This window comes from Struthio camelus, chromosome 1 (assembly GCF_040807025.1).
Source record: "Struthio camelus isolate bStrCam1 chromosome 1, bStrCam1.hap1, whole genome shotgun sequence".
NCBI lineage: Eukaryota > Metazoa > Chordata > Aves > Struthioniformes > Struthionidae > Struthio > Struthio camelus.
This window is the reverse complement of record NC_090942.1, coordinates 222,183,057-222,203,726: the sequence shown is the minus strand read 5'-3', so window position 1 is coordinate 222,203,726 and position 20,670 is coordinate 222,183,057. Positions and strand designations below refer to the sequence as shown.

At 46.8% G+C, this 20,670-nt stretch overlaps 1 protein-coding gene across 9 annotated transcripts in view; it reads left to right on the top strand.

Moving 5' to 3' along the window:
• The window catches only part of GDPD5 (glycerophosphodiester phosphodiesterase domain containing 5), a 179,389-nt gene that overhangs the window by 18,947 nt on the left and 139,772 nt on the right, over positions 1-20,670 (top strand). The window contains exon 1 of one of the 9 annotated variants that reach the window (XM_068930758.1): positions 4,863-5,015. The exons of 6 other annotated variants lie outside the window; for them this stretch is intronic. The gene's annotated coding sequence lies outside the window, so the exon portion shown is untranslated. Of the gene's footprint in view, positions 1-4,862; positions 5,016-18,199; positions 18,221-19,209; positions 19,315-20,670 lie in introns of those variants that run through there. 2 more of the 9 variants (XM_068930753.1, XM_068930752.1) reach the window with 2 other exon arrangements.

The following is a 20,670-nucleotide window of genomic DNA, read 5'->3' as shown; positions in this document are numbered from 1 at the left end:
TCAGTGGTCTTCTCAGGTCTCTGCTTTGTGCCTGGATGAAGATGCATGAAGAGGGAAGTGGATGAAGAGCTGCAGTCCATCCACTCAATTGTGTCATGGCCAAAATAGCGGCCTGGCACTGACGATCAAAGAGCATTTCAAAGGGAGCTTCTACGCTAGCCTTTCTTCCTCTGTGGGAAGAGACGCAGAACCCTTTAAGCTTTGTGGATCTTTTGGTAGGTCCAGGTTTCTGTAGCTCCTGGGCTCCATAATCTGTTTCTTAAATGGGAGAGGAGTGTATAGTGTGGGTTCCCCCCCCCCCCCCTCTGTGTGCGAAGACTGGGTGTTACATGATCAAAGCTGTGCCCATAAGTTGGACGTGGTCCCAGCACTTCTCCCCAGCATGTGGGCTGCTAGCTAGCTTTGTGTTAATGACTTGCCAAGGTCTCCAGCTAAGTCCATATGGCATAACTAAGTTAATAGCTATGCAATAACCTTCCATCCCCTGGAATGCAAAATAAACCTATGGAATTACCCCTCCTCAGCCTCTCTGAAAACCCTTGTGGTCGTGCCCGCTTTGGAAAGCAGTTACTTCCCTGAACACATGGTCAGTTTTTTAGTCTCAGACTGAGTTTGGCCTGCTAATGTCTGTCTCTGAAGCATCTGCTTCAGTGGAAAGTGTGACCTAGTAGTTTCTATAGATAAATGCGTGGCTCCTGTGGAGAGGAAGGGGGATAAAATAACCGGGCAGTCCTTCCCTTGCAGTTCTCTTGGCTAGAAAAATGCATGAAGACGCTGAGCTGAAGACTTGCCCTGCTCCGCAGCCTTCGTGGTGACGTAGGTGCTGGAGGAACTACAGCTTCAAAACCTGCCTTCCTCAAGCCTGTTGCCGAAGCCTTTGTTTTATCTATCAACTGCTCTTAGCAAGCTGGGGATGGGGTGTGTGTAGCTCTGCCACATGGGTAGCATCAGACACGGGTTCCCTGGGGTGTGGGACCACCGTGACCTGTCTCGTGTCTCCAGTGAAGTCGGTGGGGCATGTGTCCCTTCGTCACTGAAGGATGAGGTAGAGAAAGCCCAGCGGCAGCGGTCAGTGGAAGCTGTCTGGGATGAAGTGGTGGTGTGGCTGCTTGTTCCCATGGTTGCTGCTGGGTCTGCCTTTCAGAGGGGCGAACAGGAAAAGGAAGTTGTCTTAAGCAGCTGGACTTTGCTCCCTAATTAGGTGATAGCTGCAGTGGGAGGGAGAGAGGTGAAGTTGCTCTGTGCCTGGTTTTTGGCATGCTTGCTTGGAGGAAGCTGTCTTGTCTCCTGACTTGGAGTTGGTTGCCAAATCCTCAGTGTGGCCCTTCTTTTGTCCCCTTGCCTTATCTGCCTCTGCTCTTGCTTGAGTGGGGAGCAATGTCTTCCATGCAATAGCTGGGAATGATGAAACTCATTCTCTAGGATTCTTCCCAAAGCCGGTGTTTAAGGGAAGCTAGTCGGATCCCAGCGGAGATTGATGTCTCCAAAGAGTCTGCCCTTCGCTGTTCTGCCAGCAGCATGTGGAATCAGCCTGAGCCCTTTTGTTTGGTTTGTCTCTCCTCACTTAAAAATAACACTTCCTAAAACCAATATTTAAAACAGTCATTTGGTCTGCCGGAAAGTCCTTTGAAGCTGTGGGCTGAGGAGTCCCGTGGAGGACATCCGTTCGAGTAGTGGCATTGCAATGCAGGATTTTCCTGACAGCACCAGGATACTTCTGCCTGTAATCGTGGTGCTGAGCGCTTGTCGGCTTGCGTCAGTTTGCGGCTGGACTCACTGGAGAGATTAAAAACATTGGAAGGGGTGGAATAAAGGAAAGATTTGGACATTGCTACTGCTCGTAGCTCTCTTAGTTGCAACACATTAAGGTGCAGTTAACTTATTAAATCCCTATCTCTTGCCTCAGCGAGCTTGAGCCTCTCCTAAGTGGTAATAAAAGTTTAAGCCCAGCAGTCTTTGCTAATATTTGGCTTTTGCTTTTAGAGGAAGGAAACGTGATCCTAATCTCCAGATCAAATTGCATCTGCACTTTCATTGAAAAAAGTAAATTTGTAATGTGCTTAATGAAGCCTAGAAAGATGTCTTGGATGAGGGCAGACAATGGACAGAAAATATCTGCCTTTTAGAAACTGTCACCTTCCATAGCTATTGCAAGACTTCCTACTAACTTAATGAATCCTGTGTGCTTTCAGACATGAAATTGCCGTTGGAAAGCAGATGTCAGAGTTTAATGGCATACTTCTTCCTTTAACGTTTGAGTTGAAAGTGTTCCCCAGAGAGTAATCTCTGGCTCTGCAGAGATGCCAATGAAAAGCTATACGCCAAAAAGTTGGAGAGAACATCGGAAATCTGACTTTGCTTTTCAAACTTTTGTTTCGAGTCTCTCTAACCTGAGACCTGGGGAGTTTGCTGGAAAGCATGTGTGTGTGTTTATGAGAAGCTGGTAGCTGTAATAGATGATTACTTTTAGGAGTTACCCGTGCCACAAAAGTCTTCCAAGTTTTTTTCTCTTGCTTGTACAGCATGTGAAAATGGCTCATAAACAAAGCTGCCTGTTGGTAATAGGAGGTCTTGTGGCTCTGAACCCCATGGCTTGAAAGGCCAACTTAATGTCAAGCCAAATAGGAGCTGGTAGGACTTATTTTATAAAGGTGAACAGCTCTGCTGCTGCCTTTATCCACAGGGGACTGAATCCAAGTGTGCCAGAGCACTTTCCTCCTCTTGCCTGGTTCCTCGTGCCTGGAGGCATGTGAAACACCATGGACTACTGGATGGATGTCCCTAGCTTAAGAGAAAATGAAGGTGAAAATAAGGAAAAGGGATTTGGAGGCAGTGCTTTTGGTCCTCAGATGCTGATTCATGATCAGGTTTCAATATAGTACAGGTGCAGATGGCTTACTCTAGTCTTGTGCCCTGGACTGACCTTTGAGGACCAGGAATGGTGCTGTGTAGTGAAGCTCAGCTCCTGGACCTGGGGGTGGCACAGGGCAGAGCAAGCTGAGATCTGCCCGCAGGTCATTACTGCTGCTAGCAGTGAAGGGCAGGGTAACTTGGGAGGGATTAGCGTGGGTGCGCAGGAAAGTACTTTGAGACTTGAATTTTTGCACTCATATTTAAAGAAGGCATGGTAAGGCCTTTGCTGAAAGAGTGTCAGTAATAAAACAAACCTATTGTAGCTGCATGGTTGTGCTAATAGGATTTAATTTCTGCAAAGCTTTTGAAGGGAGGAAAAAAACTACCTCAAAGGATCACAGGTATTTTGAGAAGGCTTAAGTGTGTGTGTGTGGGGGGGGGTGGAATTGAGTGTGATAATGTTACAGCAGGGAGATGTTGAACTTAATGAGCTGGAGCCTGGAATTTTACTGTTGCTAAATTGGCTGTGCCACATCCTGATTTGCAATGCCTGTGCAAGCATCCTCAGAGGGGGAAACTTTCCTGTTGGGAAGAGGGAGGTGGTGGCCCTTGCTCCTGCTCGATGAAGCTGGTAGACACTTTCCCGCCCTTCAGCCTTTGCAAATTCTCGCATTTTTGACATGAAGGGAAATGTGGGAGGTTTCCTTCCAGAGGAACAGAGTTTCAACACCGCTTCCAAAACCCAGCAAGTTCTCCTCCCTTCTAGCTCAGAGTATGTGATGGCAAGGTGGTATGGAGTTGGGCAGCGATGACCTGCTCCAGTATCCCTGTCCACGGGGCAGGTGCCGGGACATATTGGCCAAAATCAAGCTACGGCTCATATGGTCCTAGTACTGTTGGGTTGCCTGGGTGGTTCACCCTCTTGGGCATGCTGCAGAATTGCTTCCTAAAGCCTGCGATGGTGGCTTCTTAAGTCTTGCAAACAATGTTGTTTCCCCTTCCTTGGAGCAATTGTTCCTGTGTGTAGCTGCCTCTCTTCCTCTCCATCGTGGGAAATGCTGTCCTAACGATGCGCAGGCTAAACTTATTCTCTGCTGTCTCTGATTTACTCTGTCCTACTCGGGTTCCTCTTATTCCTGTATAATTGGTGCCTAGATCCTTATCATGGGATCCCCAGAAACGTGGCTGCAGGAACAGCCATTTCTTGGTGCTGCTGGAGAGACTTGGCAGGCCTGTGAGGCTGTTGGTTAATCATGGGAGCAATTTCTACCTCCTGGATGTCTAGGATAGAAAAGCCTCATGGGCTTCACTATACCACTAGGTTTCTTCCCTCAGCTTGATATAACCTCCCCTCCACTGGGCTGTTCCCTTCCTTAAGAAAAACCTGTTTTTCATCAGTCTAATCTCTGTGCTCACAGCCATGAGCACTGTTCAGCTACGCAGCTAAATGGGGATGAATAGCTTCCTCTTCTTCGGGGATAGGGGGAGAGGAATATAGAGGAGATAGTGTCCGTCCAGTTGTTTGTGAAGTCCTGGCTGGGTGGAAGTGAAATGCTAATGCGGTGTGAATCCCTGTTTCTTAAGTACTACAATCTCCTGTGCCATGCCATTAAAGGCAGAGCTGTGGTCCATCCTGCCCGGTCCTGTTAACTCATCTTTGCACCAAGGTGAACTTTGCAAGATGGTTTTAAATAAATTGCACCCTGAGAAAATAGCTTGAAGAAGACTTTTCTTAGTCTTAAGACTTAGTCTTAACTGCTAAACTGCTAAGTCTAAACTGCTGTTTATCCTTACTAGGGTATCAAGGTGGCATGGTATAAAGTGACCATGTTACCAGTGTTTAGGGGGGGCTGGAGTGGAGGAAGGAAGGTAGAGGTTGTTTGACAGGGAAGATAAGCGCAGCCTGTTTTCTTCTACTTGTTGAAACGATGGGTCTGAGTGTGCCTGCGCTGGCTCTGCTGATCTGTGAGTGAACGCTGCAAAGTCTCATTGCTTCCCCGAAAGCTGCCTAAACCAAAGGAGGGAAAAGCTAACGGACTCACCTTGAACACTACTGATGAGACCGGATTCGTTCTCCAAGAGCATTTCCAAGGAAAAGCTATTTTAAATCAGGCCTCATTAAAGCAGCATGAAGGAAGGATTTAACTGAGCTATCACCATGGGTAAGTGGATTGACTTGGACCTGAGCAGGTCATGGTGTGGCACATGCAGAAATAATAAGCCCTTGGATATTAAAGGCTTAGGAGCAACGTAAGTAACCACCTAATTATGCAGTTACTTCAATATGACCTACTTCTTTTTTCAAGATGTTCTCCGGACACAGCAGACAAACACTTAGAAATCTGGAAGCTGTTATCACAAGACCTTCCTGCAGGGAGCTGTCGGTGATTTATGCTGGGGAGGAAGGGGAAAGGCTGTTGGTGGGGATGTTTCACGCTAGACTTTGGATTGCTGAGCCTATGGAGCAAGCTGGGAAAGGCAGCAGCGAACTCATGGGTTTTGCACTCTCCTCTTAGGTGGAAATCATGTGGTCTAATTAAGCAACAGCAGTTCTGATAATGTTTTAAGGGATTATATCATGCTTCAGTGGAATGAGGCATGCAGCCAAAATGCATTCATCCTGTTGATAAGGCCAATGCCCACCTTAAACACGGTTATTGACAGTCTGAACCTGTGTGAGATGGCGTGGTGGAGAGCTGTAATTTGAGAATAAGCAAAAAGCTCAGTGAAGCCCACTGTAGGTACTGAAAACCTTGCCCGCACAACTCATGCCCTTGGGCAGTGGTAAGCAGACCCTTCTTGCATAGCGAACGTGATTCTTTGAACTGGAGCGAACTTAAACCCTTCCAGCTGTGACTGCTTTGTGATACGACAGAACAGTATCTTTGGGTTTCAAAGACTGTCCTTGTGTCCAGAGTTTGTCCTGGGGAGCTGGGATGGTGCTGATCTGTTTTCTGTGAGGAGATTTGGGAGCAGGATCCTTTGACCTTGCACCGTTCACCGCTTTCTTTGTGCTCTCGTTCATCACTTGGCAAAACAGCAATAAAACGCTGCAGCTACAAGACACGTTGCAGCAAGTAAGTGTATAAACACTTGTTCCCACTCTAGCAAATGGGAGCCTTGGGGTTGGAATTTAGTAGAAAGTAGAAACTGAAAAGCCAGGGCACATCTGCACTTTCCTGCTAAAAACATTACTGGTGGGGAGGAGGAGGAGAGGGTGTTGTCTCCCTGGAGTCAAAAGCTGATGAGCGTCTGAAAACTTTCCACTTGGCAGGGCTGGAGATGAGTTTTCATCCCATCCTGCCAGCTAAACTTCATCTGACTGCTGTCTGTCCTGTGACCGAAATGCTTCAACAGCGATTATTCCTTTCCCCAGAGCAGGGAAGGTGGCTCTATGTAGTAGGACCTTTAGTCAAAGTCTGCTGCAGAGATGCATCTTATTAGGGCTGGTTACTGCCACAGAGATGGTTTTGCATGGTAGCGTCTCTTGGAAGGACCAGTTTTATGTGTTGAAGTCCTCTGTGACTTGAACTGGAGGCTTTCTGAGGTGGGGGTTTTCACAGCTGGGATGCTCTGCAAGTGTGGTCCTCTAAGGAAAACGTCTGATGCAGTCACATGCAGGATAAGGCTAATTTTGCTGGAAATGGTGTTAATATCTGGCTTGGATGTGGTGACAAATTTTCACTTTAGCATGCACGATGAGATCTCTACTAGAGCTGTATCAAATAGCCAGCCAAATCTGAGAATTTAATACTTTGTTCTGCTTCTAGTACAGTGCTTGTGGGTGGGTCTGGGATGCAGTTATCGCTATATGGCTCTAATTTTGCCTAGGAGTAAGAAATTAAGTTTTCTGGCTTTAGTGGAGTTAGTAAAGGTTTGTGTTTAAATACTTTCTAGATCACTTGAATCTCCTGGTCGCCACTGCACACACAGCCAATACGGCTAATGAAAAATGAGTGGAAGATGAAGGTGACGTTTCCATTGTTAATGGACGAATCCTCCAGAAAACTAAGACCGATGGCTTCGTGCATGTGTTAGCTTTGTGTTTGTGGACTCATCGGTTCCAATGTTCCTAAGGGGTCTTTTCTTGGCTGATTTAAAATGGCTTCTTCTAACTTTCACCCTCTGCATGTAACTAGGGGTACCAGAAATGCCAAGGCCCTAAACAGGGCATTGGATAATCTGGGTGAGGTAGAACCTGACCTAAACATGACTTTCTTTGTAAAAGCAAAATGAAAGATTACGGGTGCATGAATTTGTAGCCTGGCATTAATATGACTTTCTGTACGGGTAAAGGACAAGATGCCAAAGTATTCCAGGTTGCAGAGATGAGCACTGAGGCTCCTGTATAAACTTCAGTAGTTTCCCACCACCGACTGTGCTTCCTCCTCATATGCCGGGCTATGGTTGAGCTCGGCACTGAGTGTGCCCGGGTTTAGGGAGCGGTGAGGAGTGTGCTTGCAGGAGATGTTGCTGCAGGGTGTGATGGAGGGCTGCTGTGTGGGTCTGGGCTGGGAGGAGCAAGAGGATCTCTAGGTCCCACTGGGTCAGCAGGAAGGGAAGGTGCCTCCCAGCAGCAGTCTTGCCGACACAAATGATGGGCTGAATGTATACAGTAGGGGTGCCAAAGAGCAAATATAAATCTTGCTCAAGCCAAAGTGGCTCTCTAAACATATATTAAATGTTTTCTTCCCTAACGAGAGTCTTCCAGTGCCCTGTGCCTAATGGTTTTTATGGACATCCTTCAGACTCTCTCCTTGCCCATGAAATGCTTTGAAGATGCTTCCTGTTAGAGGGATTTCAGGAGTCCGTATATGGGGTTTTTCAGCCACTGTTACATGGCTCCGAGCGGTGATGCTGCAAAGCAAGCAGTGTGTTCTCGGTTACTTGGATGAACCTATCATCTGTGGTGTTTTTTTGGTGCTCTCCGCACATCTGCCCTTTGGTCAGTCCAGCCTAAGTGGCCATGGGTACTGTAATGTGCTGAATGACTGCCTTCCCACGTGTGCAGGAATGGAGGCTGTTTCGTGTCCGAAGAATTGAAACCAATGCTTATTCTTTCTTTGGCCTCTCTTATGTGCTGTAAATTGGTTGTGTGCATTATTATTCCTATTTATTTAAGAAAAAAAAAAAATCCTTTTCCTACTGTTCCCAAAGCATGTGGAAGCTAGGAACTGCAAGTAATGCTCTGAAACAATAATTGACTGAGAATTGCTTGGAAATGATGCCATTTGCTGACTTGACAAATAAGACCCTGAGACAGTGGAGTCTAGAGCTTTACCTGAGCATCTGTCCTTGCCATGTCGTGTTGTCCCTGTGAGGTTTCATCTGCATCTGTGATGATCGAAAGCCAAATGTATTTTTAGGCAATGCTTAAATGTTTGTTGTCAAAACTGTTTAATGCTATCTCACGGGGATGAGATTGGATTACATAGAGGACTTCTCTTGTACTGAAAGCTCAGCTAGGCATTGCTGGCAGCGCAGAGGTGATGCTGATGCAGGTGGAACTGGGACCGTTGTCTGCAATGTTTAAAAAGCTAGCCTGAATGCCACAGAGCAAAATCATTAGTTTGGGGTGAGTGAGTGCATGTTATTGGAAGGACTGAATATTTGTAGATTGTGCTGTCTAATCCCTTATTTCTGTTTTTAATTAAAAATATATTAGCGCCAAAGAACTGAGGAGCTACCAGGAGATAGGCGGGAAGCATTGCGTCCCTCTAAAAATAGCATGAATACAGAGTTATTTTCCTTTAGCAGGGATCCAAACACCTAAATAGCGACTTTGTGCCTGACAGTTGGGAGAATGTGAGGCTCAAGACACCTCTCAGCAGATCTATTCTGAGAGGCAGGCTGAGGTCCTCCTTTGTCCCCTCTTGGGAAGCGATAGTGTTCTCTTTCCAGCATCCCTCGCCAAAGGAGGAGGGCAGAGGTTTGGGGAGACCACTTGACCATGCTGATATTCGCGTGTGAGGTTCAGGATGGGCAAGCTCTGAAACTGCTCCATCTCTTCCTATTATCTCCTACCAGCTCCTGAATTTCTCCGGCCCCTCCTGGGACTTGTGAGCACCTTTTATGTGGCCCTGTGCTGACTTGGTGACCCTAGCAGTGCATGTGGGCTCTGACGCTCTTCCAGGAACGGCATGTTCAGCTCTGCTGCTTGTATGTGAGAAATAAGATTGTTTGCTCATCCAGAAATGTCAAATAAGTCTCTGAGACAAGTGTCTGAGTAATCCGCAGCAGTGCTTGGATTGCTGTGACCTGTTTTGAATCAGAAGCGCTCTGCGGATACAGCTGTAGTAGTGTTGTTTTTCTGAAGTGCTGATCTGCTTCCTTCCTCTCTAATTCCTCAAAAGAAAACAAGTCAGTTGGTGTAGGCACTGGAATATGCTGCTGACTCTGCAGAAGTTGTTTGCTCTCTTCTTTTTGCGTCATTTCTCTTAGCTGAATTGCTCTGCAGTATGGGCCCCTGGAAACATCCTTCTGGAAAGCCTTCAATGCAAAGGTGATCCAGAGGCATGGAAAAGAGTCAAAGAACAGGGTCAACATGTAAAGACACTGTCATCAGATGTCTTTTTCCAGCCCCTAGACTTGTTTGGAGACCTCCTGTGTTAGCAATGTAAGATTTTTTTTATACACGTGTATAAACATACATAAATAAAACTGTATTCAATAGGTCTTGGTGGAATTTTCTCTTAAAAGCATAACTCCCTTGAACATCTCTAAGCTTGATGGTATCCACGTTGTCCCGTGCAAGGAGTTTTGCAGATGAGCTGTATAGTTGGGCATCATCTCTTAGTGTTGGACCTGCTGCTCTTGGTGGGTCGGGGTTGCAAAGAGCCTAGCCAGCACAGCTGGGCCACTCTCCAGTGCTCAGCCTCCTGGGGCTGAGTCGTGGGCTCCCCATAAGCTGTTGGTTTGGTCATTGGATGGACCGTGTGCAAAGGCGCCCACCATAGCTCAATGGTGCAGAAAACTGTGGGGGATGTTTGCATCGTGTCCCCTGGGAGCCAGGACCCCACACACCACAGCTGAGGCTGATCCGTGCTGGGGCTGTGAGGGTGGCTTCAAGTCCCGTTCAGTGTGACCTTGGTTGTCTGAATACTGTTTAATCCCTATGCTTATTTAAAATTGGTGTCAACAGAGAACGTCTGAGCAGAGATTAGCAGTGGATGAATGAGGCTGGCTGAAAAGTTTGTGGAGAAAATGGAAGGTTTTCCAGAGCTAAAAATGACCTGAAAGCACTATTTATTTTGTGTGTATGTTATTTTACTTTATTTTTCTTTTTTTTTATTTTTCTGCCCCTTTTGTGTGTTCTGGATCCGTTACTGGGGAGCTGCATCTTGTTCTTGTGCCTCGGTGGTCGTAGTGCAAAGGGATATCCAATGCAAGGGGCTCCTTTGGCCGCAAGCGACGATGTCCCAGTGCTCCCCTTGCCTCCTGCCAGCGAGATGGAGTGAGCTGGATGCCTTTGGGACAGCAGCTGTGGGTGCTCTGGCTGCCTGCCTTGCTCTGGCTGATCCGCACTAATGCACTGTTCGAGAGTCGAGTCGATATTTTGCTAATAATAGGCAGCTTTGTGGGAGTTAAGTGCTGGGCTGACCTTATCTGTAGGGTGTCACGTTTGGCCCACGAGGAGCTTTTCTAGCTTATTAGTCTTGTGCTGCATGCTGCCATGTGTGTGAGAGGAAATAGTGGGGCAAATCTTGTGTTTAAACTGTTGGGGGAGCCTTGGAAGGGAAGAGCTGATTAAGGATACTCCCAGGTGCAGATGGCTTTGTTGGAAGCATCACCCAAGTATGGTAGTGGTGGCTTGTGATGGCCTGAGTCTCATCCCCTGGGGTTCCCGCAGACCTTTGGGATGGGGGACACTGGGGTGACTTGTGGCTCACTCCAGCCGGGCTTTCTCAGGTCTACTGTGACCTTGCAGAAGAACTGAATCTCTGCCTTGGGGATGTACTGGCTGAAATGGAGGATAATCAAACCCTGCTGGCTTAGGCTGCTGTGACTCTGCATCAGGGACTGCTTTTCACCATAGGGTGCAGGAGCCCTGTTCATTTTAGGCAAGAATGGGCTACTGGATTTGGTATGGTCCTGTGTGCTTTTTGCAGCAATCTCCCTCTCGTTGTGTCCTGGCATGGGTGAGTGGATGGACATGGAGAGACGCTTCTCTTATGCTGCATGAAGAGATTCAGTCCATATATGCATGCACAGAGGCCTCCAAAAGGTGGTGCTTGGAAGCACTGTGCAATTTTTTGACTCCTTTACAAGGAAAAGCTGTTGCTCAGCCTCCCATGCCATGGATCTAAAATAGAGTACCCAAAACCACAGGCTGGTGCTGAATTGTCATTAACACCAGTTCACTACATTTGTTTATCTGCTTTTCTAAGTGCTTATGGTTAAAAAGGCAGCCTGGGAATCCTGACTCTGCTCCATGTGCTCTTTCAGCGTTAGTGTCTTCTGGATATGGATTTAATATGGAACAGTGCTTTCTAGAGGTTTTAAAAGTTGCCTGCAGAAATACAGGGGAGAAAGCTGCTGCAAGGGCAGACTTTTCAGAAGGTGGAGGAGAGCATTTGCTTTTGCCTTCCCTTGGGTGGAAGAGCTCAGAGTGTGTTTGTCAGCAAAGCTGCACCTTGGTTTTATTAGCTAGTGGAACCACAAGGCTCCTGGATGGTGGGATCTTCTCTTTTCTTCCAGGCATTGGGATTAAAAAAAAAATTAGTGGTGAATGTTAATCGGTGCTACTTATAACTGGTTTATTCCTTGTTGCACTTGCGTTTCTGGGGAGGGGACTGTTGTGCTGTTATCTTGTTATGCTGTTATGCTTGCCTGGGGAAACGGAAGGTCATGGTGACATGCATTAAGATACCAACTGTTGTTGTCTTTGGTGTCACGGTGACTGTCCTTGTGGTGTCTTGCGGGCAGAGGAAATTTGGGAAGCGTTTAAGGGTCTTGCCGCTTTTGAAAAGTGCGTGAGCAGTCGGGAAGAAGGAGCAGTGCTTCTTGGGGGAATTAACTGCCTGTGCCTAGTGGTGCCGATGGGTGCCTTGGGCTGGTGCAGGTCCAGGGGTGCCTTGGAGGTATGATGGCTCTGCCTTCCTCCAGGTGTTTCCTGGTGCAGAGGGAGGCAGTCCACACGTACCCGTGCTGCCCAGCTGATCAGCTCCACGAGGCTGCGAGCACTGCAAATTCCTGACGTCAGGTTATGGGCCAGGCGGGGGCATGGTTCACATCCTGTAATTAACGTCTGCGCAGTGGATTAGCAGGACTGGCAGGCGGAGGGATCCTGGATTGGAGTTGCTCCTTTGCTTGTGGTTCGATCTCAGTCCCCAGAGATGACAGGAGGCTAATAACAAAGATGTGCCGACTTGGACTGTCTGTACTAATTTATCCTCCTCCCCCTTCCAGCATGTGTTTGCAGCATATAAATCAACATCTTCGTAAATCAGTGCTTTTACTTTAATGTCTTCCTCCTTTCTGGCCTCTTGGAAAACAAGGTTTGTGCAACTGTGCATTTTCTCTTGCTTTTAACATATGAACCGGCGGGGCAGATTTGACAAAACTTAGCAGAGGCAGAGCTTCAAACGCTGCGTTCCTGTGTGAGCTCTTGCTCTGTGGGGCATCGGAGCTGCTCATGGGGAACCAAGCTAAGGCCCTGGTGGGTAGCACAAGCACTTGTTTGGCTCTTGGTGGTGTGACTATCTTAATTACTGTTCAGTGTAGCTAAAAGTCTATTGTTTGGTGGATAACTGTGTTCTGAATTAAGCTAATAGCTTGCTGGAGTGGTTAACCTTGCAAAGCAGGAAATGTTTGTGTTGTATTGACTTTTTAAAAAAATCTTTTATCTTGTTCAGTGAATACCATTCTCATTAATGGTGAAAAAAGTGAGAGAGTCATTTGCCTTCCCTGGTTTAATGCAAACTTCAGAGGATGCAATTACTTTCTTTCACAAAAGGATGGAGAACACCATTAGGAAGTGGAGTGTGTCTGAGTGCGTCCAACAAAGGGCATGGACCTGAGGTTTCCCTGGGCTCCCTCAGGTCCTGTGTGAATCCCAGGCACTACTGAATTCCACAGGCTGCTATTCTTTTGATTGGTTAGCTAGCCTTGGGGGATGAAGAGAAATTCATATGCTCTCTTTAGTTTGTCTCTAAGACATATATAAAGAAGCCTTTAATTCTGAATGTAAAATGGCTGGTGGTGGTGAGGAACAAGACACCGCTTTCATCGCAGATGTAATAGTGACCTGCTTCCTGTTAAAATATGGGGCTGTTGAAACTCTTATAACTGGGGCTGTAAGAGCAGAGGCACTCTTATCAATAAATATGGTAGGCAACTGACTTACATACGTATCTTGGTAGAAACGCTTCCTTGGCGGGGAAGCATTGATCTGCCTCTGTCCTCAAAGGCAATGGGGAAGAAGTAAGTTCTGGTCCAGAAGCTGTGCAGTAGGACAGGGCAGGGGGTAATGTGGAAAAGGAAGGGAGAAGTGTCCCACCCTTCTGCTTTACAGGCTAGGATGGGCCCTTGACTCCCTGATTTCAATCTAACCTGCCCTTTTTGAATCTGGTGGCTGACTCTTGGTGTTCTCTTCAGATCCCCAGTCTGGAGTCTGCAATAGCATGAGGATTTCTGCCTTCATTAAAACTTTGAGTCTTCAGTTCTGAAGAAGAACTTGAGGGCATGAGTAGAACAGTGACCCAAGCTACTGGCCATATTTTATTCAGTAAATGGCACAGCTTGTATATTGGATTTCCTGCTGAAAAATAGTGCTGTGCCTTTCCTAGAGGAAGACTTGCTAGGTTTCTCAAGGGATAAGGAAGAGTTGCCTAAGATTATGGCAGAAGAGTGACTAAGAGTCTCAAACTGGCAGTTGTTGCCACCCAAATGCAGGGATCAGTGGATGCTGAGGGACAAGGGACATAATCCATGGGGCACGGCATAATTCTGTCAATCCAAGAGTATTGAATGGGTTGCTGGCTATTTAATTCCCCTCTGAAGGGAGAAGAAGGGGAAAAAGTGCCCTATGGCTCATGTGCAGCTATGCTCTCTGCTGCAGAGGCAGCTCTTGGCAATGAATAATATTTACCTCCTTTCATCTAATTCTAATGCTTCCTGGGCAGTCTTGGAGCTGTTTGTCTGGAGAGCAGGCAGCAGTTCTTATTTCTTTTAAATGGCTGCTCTGTGACCGGCCACATTAAGACTGAAGCCATCTGCTTCATTTGTTGAGCTACAGGCAGATCTCTATGGTTTCCTATCCCCTACGTGGTGCTTGTCGTGTCCAAAACATTCATTTGCTTATGTAATAATCTTTTCCCTTCTCACCTTTATACATGGTGTCTTAAAAATCCATCCAAACCGAAAAAGAACTGTCTGCAGTTAAGTGTCTTGATTGTACAGCACCTCGTGGGGACAGACCTACCCTGATGGACAGCTCTGAACCAGAAGATGTCCATGTGATGCTGGACTCCCCACAGGAGGAACTGCCTGGACTCTAATCATCAGCAGCTCATCAAGTGCAGTGCATGGGACTTGCTCAGAGCTAGCTTGAGACCTCTGTGCACCAGCACAGTGCTGGTGCTCTGTGCACAAAAACACAGGCAGCAGTGCCCTGCTGGCAACCTTGGCCGACCTGAGGATCCCTTGGCTCCTTGCAAAGAGCAGACAGCAGATGCCAGCAAACCTTAGGGGAGGTGGCTGGTTAAGTTTTCTGGACAAGTGGGCTCTGTGGGCTGCTGGTAGCACAGCAAGGCTGCCGAGATCTTGGATGGCAAAGTATTACCAAGCTACTGGAATAGCACAGGGAGAGGTAGCAACTGTACAGATGAGTACAGACCTCGGAAGCTCTTCTAAAGGTCTGCTGACTCTTTGAAATAAGAATAGCAGTAGCATAACGTGCTTGGAGACTTTCCATCCTGAAGCTGAGAGCTGTCATCTTGGTTTGAGTAGGAGTGCCATGGACAGACAAGGCAGGCTGCTCACTTAGGACACAGGCCAAAAGCATCACGGAGGCCTGAAACTCTTACGCATCCCAGGTACCTGTCTCAGTCCTGGCGATGATTATATGTTGGTTTTGGTGGGAAGGATCATGGGCGAGTGCTGTATGTAACATCCCAGCTCCGTCTTCTGTACAGTGGGAAAGGGATGTTTTTGTAAGCATTTCCTATGAAGCTGGAGAAAGTTCTCCTACTTGGGGTGCTTAACCGAAATGCAGGCAGGCACGTTTCTGTGCCTGCTCTGCCTGGAGCTCTACCGAAAAGGCATGTGAAAGTCGTACTTGAATGCCCTGGTCCCCGGGCAAGAGGCCAGAGAGAAATGAGTGATCATCTTGCAAGATGTGCTTTAGGAGTCTGCCGAGGTGGTGTCCAGCGGGATATTACATCCTCTGTCTACTGGGTGGTTGGGCAGGCTGAAAGAACCCCAAATACTTTGTATGTGCATCTTGTTTGTTTCAGCATCAAAATTACACAAGAGAGGCCTCCAGAGCTCAAGGCAGTGGCATCTCTTAATGAGGGATGAGAGTTTGAAGGGCTGTGGTGATTCACCTGCTATCCTTTAGGATAAAAAAACAGTCTTTCCTTAATCAACACTAACAGACAATCTCTTTAAATGGGAAATATCTGATCCCTGGTAATTTTTTTTTCCTTTCTTTATTTGCTTGCTACACAGTCTCTGAACAGTCTTTAAACCTGAGCTACATCTGTGTCCAATGCTCCTGTGATGCTGATAACGCTTCTCTGCTTTACTTCCCCTCAGCCCGACTATGTGTGTGTGTGTGTGTGTAAACAGAGGAGCAGCAAATATGACTTTCTGCCACAGGGCTCTGTGGCAGTTTAGGACATAAACCTAGCTGAGCTCTCAGTTCTCTCTCTTAGTTGCATGACTGTCTTTCCACATAATAAATTACCAATGTTTATTGGTCTTTTGACATATAGCTTTCTCAAGGGAAAGGAAGGAGACTGGCTGAACAAAGCCTTCTCTATAATCATAGTTTGCAGTAGGCTTTGGACAAAAATTGCATTTGCTGGCCGGTACTGTCTCAGTTATAGTTAGGATTTTATGTCTCTATAACTTTGTTTATGCCAGCCAGGAGACCTGAGAGATGCTGAACAATATACCTTAGACTGTATTAATGCATTGGACTGTATTAAGAGCTTAATGCATGTAATATATGACGGTATTTGCATGTCAGGAGCAGATGAGAAACCAATGTGTTCCTGGAAATGCGTCACTGAATGCTGTCTTAGATGGCTATGTCTCCTGCTGAGGTATAGGGCTGTCACCGCTACTCATGCTCCCATGGCTTGAAATTTGGCAGGTAACCTCTGAGTCTTGCTAATCTCTCTGGGCCGTATGTGCCTTTATGCTAGCGCTGGAAATGTGCTGAGACTTGGAGCTGTTAAAAACTGCTGCTGTCAGGGCTTTGTGTGCCCCAGTTTCTTTTCAGCTGCCTGCAATGAGCCAGCAACATCTGATAAACTACCTGCGTGCCACCTTAGCGGCACCAGTGCCACGTGCAGTGTGAGGCGTCCCGTGTGAGCTCACCAACAAATGCTAGCTGCACCCTGTGCTCTGGGTGAAGTGAAATGCAATTGTGTAAAATGAACTGGATCTTCTGTTGATGTAAGATTGATAGTTCTTGCTGCTTGGTTTCAGTTGTACTATATCACTGTGAACTGAAACAGCTAGGTGCTTTAGTGGAAAAATTTTCAATAACACACCTCTGGGACTTGAGTTATACAGCCTAAGCTGGTGGGTAACCCTATTAAGTTGTTTCTATGTTTGGTCACATGAATTTCTTTCTCTGAAAGGTTTTTCTCATGCAGGAAGGTGTACAGAATAGCTTGGGAAGAAGACTTCTGACTCCTTATTAAAAGATGTCTCAGTTTTCCTGATTATATGGAAAATTTGAATCTCCTGAGGTGGAAAGTCCTGTAGGGTCTATCTTGTATGAATGCCAGTGGTTCCACTTCACTGTTGGCTGCAGTAACCGGGATGACTGGACTCCATCCCAGCTGGGGTGAGAAGTAGCTGAAGGCCCATAGCTCTTCTCTCCTGTAGACTATCCTTGTCAGCAAGTAGGCAGCTATCAGGTAGGTGATCCAACACAAAGACTTGGGGTGAGAGCCTCCACTTGCATAGTAAGGGTTAGAAATGTCCTTTGGTGGAGGAATAGGAATTACTTGATGAAATTCTTCCTGTCATGGCTTCCTGTTCTTCTCTGCTGATATAATCCTTGCATCTCTGGCCTGTTGCACCAGGGGAGCAGGTGGTTCTCATACAGGTCTTGGTCAGGAAAGACAGCTCTGTCCACTAGTGTGGTTGAGCTGGTTGTTGAGCTGATGTTTCTGTCACCTCAATGGCTTTGTACCTGCCTCTCTTCCCCTCCTTGAGGCTGATTTTGAGAGAGGCTCTCTAAAGGCACCTGACCTCCCATCTACGCACTGGCTCTTCAGAAAGACACCTCTCTTCTCCGTGCAGTGTGGCGCAGAAGTAAGGCAGGCCCTGTGGAATGAGTCTGGTGGGAAATGGTGCTGGCAGGAAAGATGAACTTCAGAGACCGCTGCCAGTGCTGACTTTGTTTACTACTAGACTGGGTAGTTGCTGTCTTGGTGCCCGGGCAGAGAGATGATTCCCACTGCATTGCAAGGAGCCGACATAGAGCAGCCCGCATCTGGAAAAGGCGTTGCTACAGAAGTTTTGGCAGGGTCTTGCTAGTCTCCTGCACTTGCAGAGCAGCAATAGCAGCTGCCTCTCCTGACTGAGGAGGGAGAAGTAGGTCAGGATTTGCATTCTTTGCCCAGCTTCTCTGCATTACATATACTGGGGGTTTTGAGCTCCTCTTTTTAAACAAGCTGTTCCTGTACGTGTGTGTTGCTCAGGCTCCCCTGAATCAGAGGGTGAAGACTTGAATTCAGGTGTATAATTGGGCTTTAATATCTGCCTGCCTTTTGAAGGCACTTCTGAAAGACTCTTCAAACTCCCAAAGGCCAATCCTGGCATGTAAAACCTGAGATGAATGCTTGCGGCAGTGTCTTTTTTACTGTTGTATCATCTCGGTCAGGATTTAGACCATCTCCTGTAGAGTTTTTTACATGGCAAGAGGAGGTAATTGGGATGAATTCATCTCTGCTGCAGACGTGATGGTGAGATTTCTTTTTGGCGCTTTACTGTGCGCATTTTGCTGGTTCGTAGTGCCCTAGCGGGGAGAAAGAGCTATCAACTGCAACGGGCTTGCAGTGATTGGAGAAACATCTGACGATACTGAGGTGCTGCAGGGCAGTCGAAGGATCGTTTTCTCGTTGGCCACAAAAGCATGATGAAAAGAGCTTTGTTGCAACAGCACTCTGAAATGCAGTAATGCCAGGTGAGATCTTGCATGATGAGGTCTCTCACATTGAGGCTCAAATGGGACAGGGGTTGCTTCATGGGCTGTCTTGGGAGGGGACCATCTTTGCGTGATGTTGTAGGATTTTAGGGGCCAAATGGCACTGTTGGCTGGCGTTTCTCTCTCCAGAGATCTGCAAGAAACTGCTGTGATCGGTCGGAGCTACCCTGGTATCGTAACAGCAGGTTGTTTTGTGGGCTTGGGAGCGGAGGTTCCCTCTCTTTTAGGATTTGTAGCTCTTGTTGCCGTTTCTTGTCTTTAGCTGAAAACAAGGCTCAGTTTCCTGGGCAATTCAACATCTGTAAGAGGCTTCTCAGTAATTTGGTTAAAAAAGGATGGTAACATAATTTCCTGAAATCGAGTGCTCAGGTGATTTTTCTTAGGGAAGGGTTTCGACCTGTGTTTCAGCCTGCAGTAGAAAGAAAAATCTGCTGTGCAATTCTAGTTGTTCTTCGATTGTGTGTGTTTTTTTGTTGTTGTGGGTTTTTGTGGTCAGATGCTCTAGAAGCCTACTTACTACTTTTGTCAGTCTGAAATACAGAACAAATTGCTGCGTGATCTTAAGACAGGTATATGGGCAAAAGTGACAAACTATATTGATGCGACACAATCAAGATTGTTTTCATTAGTAGATTTGCATTATGCTTTGTGAGTACAAGATAATACTCCACTGAGGATTTGGCTAGATGTGTATATACGCTATCAAAAAAAAAGTGCAAAAGCTGACTCATTTTACACTACCAAATAAAGAAGAAAGCAAAAGCTGACTCATGTGCTTTTTCCAAGGAAGCTTCCAGGTGGCTTATCTGGCCTATCTGCTTTGCGCTAGTGGAACTGCAACCTGAATCTTTCTAAGGTCTGTGCAAAGAGTAGGCAACAGTGCGTCCATCCCTGTCTGGGGCTCCTCTGCTAGCATATAACTGGTGCCACAGAGCATCAGCAGCTTTACAGGACTTCTCAATACAGGAATGAACACTCGGGAGTTAAACTTTTCCATATCCTGCCCTACTGTTGATCTCTCTCCTTGGAGTTTTTGCGCGTTCAGACATTGGTAATAGGAAGGCTGCCTGAAAGTAAGTATAAGATGGTCTTTTTTTTTCCTTTTAAAGTGTTGGAAGATTTAAGTATAGGTTTGAGTATTGCAATAACTGTAGTGAAAGCACCCTTGGTTTCTGTTTGTTCCCTCTGTTACCTGCCGTCCCACCTGCTGCTCGCATTTGCCCACGTGGATGTCCTGTTGTTCCCTCTGACTATTACTCTTTTAATTGTGCTGTTGTGTTTTAAAAGCCATGTGTCTACCTGCTGAGAACCGCTTTTCAGGGTTGCATGGCACGTGGGCGTACGAAAGATTATCTGGAGCGGAGAGGTGTTGCAAAAAGGCACTATTGTCTTTCTGCTCAAAATACGCTCCGAAACAAAACACATCCTGTGCGTGTGTGTGTGCACGAGTGCAGCTGATCCTCCCCACCCAGGGCATTGAACTATCACGATGTGCGTAGACTTGTAAAGGCCAACCGGGTTTTGTGGCTGCGATACGCCTCCTCCTCCTCGCGTTTCTGTTCCCAGAAAACAGAGGGGGGAATTGCATGCTGAGTCCGCAACTGTGGGATGCGGCTCTGGTCCCTAGGTGATGCGGTGGTCAAAGGACAGCAGTGCGAAGGTGGTGGCACTCCTTGTGCCACGTCCCTGCCTTATCCAAGGAGTTTCTGTGTTGTGTTGCATCCGCCCAGAGGCGAAGGCAAGGGCATGGTGGAAAGAAACCGCTGTTATCCTGAATTCTTAGAAACGTCTCGCTTCTGTCCGTTCTGTTGCTGATGCTGAAGTGATATTTGTACTTGCGACATGTGGCTCTGTGAACAGCCCGTTCAACGGGCTTGCTGCAGAGAGCTGCTTGTCAGCTCCTAAATGTGCTTATGAATCTGCCAGTGTCTTCCTAGATCTGAAATATCTCTGCTGTGTTGCCTGGATAGAGACTAGCCAAGTGTTTGAACTGCCGTGCGGGTGAAGTCTTGGCCACCTCCTGCTCCCAATTTCCCTGGGAGGTTCCAAATCCTGTTAGTTAAAACATCTTGTGAATAAAATTTCGAAGCCCAACAAGACTAAAACATGTAACGAGTTTCTTCTGCCCCTAGAACCTGTGTATGCGTGTCTTGTTGTTGTTTTTTCTTTTTCTTTTTTGGCACAGGAAATCAATGCGGCGCTTCGGCTTTCTTGTGCAACCCCCTTTTGTAGGTAGCTGGATGATGAATTGGTACCGGTTCAGTTTCTGCTAGGCAATAACTGCAGATGGAAATACTTCCCTGCTAATAATCTGCACTGTAACTTGAAGCAAAAATGCAAGACTTAATCTTAACACACTGTCTTAATACACTGATGGAGGCTATCTTGAATACAGCTTATGGCTGCTAATGTGAAAGTACAGAACGCGG